The sequence below is a fragment of the Rhipicephalus microplus genome, unplaced genomic scaffold (genome assembly GCF_043290135.1).
Source record: "Rhipicephalus microplus isolate Deutch F79 unplaced genomic scaffold, USDA_Rmic scaffold_1093, whole genome shotgun sequence".
NCBI classification, from domain to species: Eukaryota; Metazoa; Arthropoda; class Arachnida; order Ixodida; family Ixodidae; genus Rhipicephalus; species Rhipicephalus microplus.
Genome location: NW_027465638.1, coordinates 9,163 through 12,500, shown reverse-complemented (window position 1 = coordinate 12,500; position 3,338 = coordinate 9,163). Strand labels below are relative to the sequence as shown.

The window sequence follows — 3,338 nt, the reverse complement described above, 5'->3', positions numbered from 1 at the left end:
GCCAACAGGTGGAGCCAGGCGCGCCGTACTTGCGCGGCACTTCCCACGTCCACCGAAGTCGGTGCCAAGGACCACTTTCGGCGCCGGAGCCGCGTACGAGCCTACTCGAGGCGGAAGAACGAAGCCAGCAAGGGCCTGGCCGCAAGTGCGTTCAATTGTCGGGACGTCCAAGTCCCTCGTTCTTCCGTGCTTCCTCTTTCGGCAAGTCGTTGCGGCACCTTCCCAAAGCGCGCAGACCCGCTAATCGCGACGAGCGCGACGTGGCCGTGCCGCCTTTCCCTCGGCAGCAAGCAAAACGCCTGGCAACGTCGACGCTCCCCTAACCGCGATCTCGCACCGTGTTTCGTGTGGCGAATTCAAAAGCCGGCCGGCGCTGCTGCAACCATTACGGTCGGTACGCATACGCCGCGGAGGGCGGGACGGTCATCGGAGCGTGCGGTTCCTCCATCGAGTACTGCGCACCTCGGCCGTCGCATCGCCGTGCCATGACCGGCCGCGCGTCAACGCGAACCGGTGCCAGCGAGATCCCTCGCCTGCAAGAACCGACCGGCAGCCTCCGTCACCCGAGGACGCGGAGGCGCTTGCCGCGGACGGCGGGACGGTATGCACTGGTGCACAGCGGACCCGTCACATCGCCAGTTCCTTGACCGACCGCCGACGCTTGTGCCGTTCCTCTCGTACTTGGCAGTCGCCGCGCGATTGTCGGGTCTCGTTCTTGCACGCTCGAACGGTCGGGAGGGCACTCGGCTGGCGTTTCGGGAACGCGCAGCCTCGCCTTCTACCGACGTAACCACGACTCGCCGTTCGCGCTCCGCCGCTCCTGTTTACAGTACTAGGCGGTCCCGCAGCGGTCGGGTCGCGCATTTCGAGCGCTTCGAGCCACGGTGCAGTGGCGGGTCGAAAGCCGACCTATGAGTGCGTTGCGCCGTTTGTACCCGCGTCCGCCACCTGGCCGACCGTCCAAGGTCGCGGTGTTGGCGTCCGCTGGGCGCAACAATTTGTCACGGGGTGCCGCTCCACATTCAGGCAGCCCCGTGGGGAAAAGCCGACCCCGCGTCCAAACGGGGTCAGCGGCAGAAAGTGTCGGGCGCAGACGCAGCTGAGGCGCTCACCCTTCACAATCCGTTAATGATCCTTCCGCAGGTTCACCTACGGAAACCTTGTTACGACTTTTACTTCCTCTAAATGATCAAGTTTGGTCATCTTTCCAACAGACCGGCGCAACCGAAAGGCCGCGCCGGACATCGGTCCGAAGACCTCACTAAATCATTCAATCGGTAGTAGCGACGGGCGGTGTGTACAAAGGGCAGGGACGTAATCAACGCGAGCTTATGACTCGCGCTTACTGGGAATTCCTCGTTCAAGGGGAACAATTGCAAGCCCCTATCCCAATCACGAAAGAAGTTCCACGGGTTACCCAGTCTTTTCAGACAGGGATAAAGACACGCTGCTTCCTTCAGTGTAGCGCGCGTGCGGCCCCGGACATCTAAGGGCATCACAGACCTGTTATTGCTCTGTTTCGTGCGGCTAGGAGCCGCTTGTCCCTCTAAGAAGGTTGTAAGGTGCTGGGAACCCCGCACCTATTTAATAGGCTAGAGTCTCGTTCGTTATCGGAATTAACCAGACAAATCGCTCCACCAACTAAGAACGGCCATGCACCACCATCCACCGAATCAAGAAAGAGCTCTCAATCTGTCAATCCTCCCAGTGTCCGGGCCGGGTAAGTTTTCCCGTGTTGAGTCAAATTAAGCCGCAGGCTCCACTCCTGGTGGTGCCCTTCCGTCAATTCCTTTAAGTTTCAGCTTTGCAACCATACTTCCCCCGGAACCCAAATACTTTGGTTTCCCGGAAGCTGCCCGCCGAGTCATTTGAGTAACTCAGGCGGATCGCTGGTTGGCATCGTTTATGGTCAGAACTAGGGCGGTATCTGATCGCCTTCGAACCTCTGACTTTCGTTCTTGATCAATGAAAACATTCTTGGCAAATGCTTTCGCAGTAGTTCGTCTTGCGACGGTCCAAGAATTTCACCTCTAGCGCCGCAATACGAATGCCCCCGTCCGTCCCTCTTAATCATTACCTCGTATTCCAAAAACCAACAGAACAGAAACGAGGTCTTGTTCTATTATTCCATGCAAGTTTATTCAGGCGACTCGCCTGCGTTGAGCACTCTAATTTTTTCAAAGTAAAAGCACCGGCCATCTCGAGGCACACAATGAAGTGCACCAAGAAAGAACCGGCATGATGTTCAGTCCGAGCCGTCGCATCGGGTAGATGCACTACTCGTCTGGAACTGAGATCCAACTACGAGCTTTTTAACCGCAGCAGCTTTAGTATACGCTATTGGAGCTGGAATTACCGCGGCTGCTGGCACCAGACTTGCCCTCCAATTGATCCTCGTTAAAGGATTTAGAGTGTACTCATTTCAATTACGGGGCCTCAAAAGAGTCCCGTATTGTTATTTTTCGTCACTACCTCCCCGTGCCGGGAGTGGGTAATTTGCGCGCCTGCTGCCTTCCTTGGATGTGGTAGCCGTTTCTCAGGCTCCCTCTCCGGAATCGAACCCTGATTCTCCGTTACCCGTAACAACCATGGTAAGCAAGTAACCTACCATCGAAAGTTGATAAGGCAGACACTTGAAAGAAACGTCGCCGGCTCGTGGCCATGCGATCAGCACAAAGTTATCCAGAGTCACCACACAATACGGGCCGAAACCCGATCGATCTTGGTCTAATAAAAGCACCCGTTACCCAAAGGGCTCCAGGCTCACTGCATGTATTAGCTCTAGAATTGCCACAGTTATCCAAGTAGGAAGAAACGATCTAAGGAACCATAACTGATTTAATGAGCCATTCGCGGTTTCGCCTTATTTCGGCATGTACTTAGACATGCATGGCTTAATCTTTGAGACAAGCATATGATTACTGGCAGGATCAACCAGGTAATCGTTCGACTGCGCGTCCGTCCTCGCCTTCGGCGGGCCGGACGCAGTCTGTGTGCGGCGGAGGCCACCTTCAGGCGCCCCAACACGCTTATTTTGCACTCCGAGATGACGGCGTTCGAGCTCGCTACGGCACAACCTTCCCGAAAGACGAGTGGGAGCCGTGCGGCAAGAAGCACGTTCATGCTCGCTCTTTTTCGTTGCATCGACTCGGTCGCGCCGTGCGGGTTGCCCAAGCCCGCTGCACTGTCGGTGGACCGGCCGGAACTAGCAACGGAGCCGAGACTGCAAAGCCGCCAGACGACGGGTCACGCCCGCGTCTTCGGCGCTTTCGCATCTGAATCGCCCGAGGACGACACGGAACACACCTCGATATCGTGGTAAAACGGCACCGTCCGAC

At 56.9% G+C, this 3,338-nt stretch overlaps 1 non-coding gene across 1 annotated transcript; it reads right to left on the bottom strand.

Annotated features, from left to right (window-relative positions):
- Positions 1 to 1,126: 1,126 nt before the first annotated feature.
- On the bottom strand, positions 1,127 to 2,941 carry LOC142796090 (small subunit ribosomal RNA). Its single transcript, XR_012893540.1, has one exon. It is a non-coding gene; the product is annotated as a small subunit ribosomal RNA (ribosomal RNA).
- Positions 2,942 to 3,338: the final 397 nt, after the last annotated feature.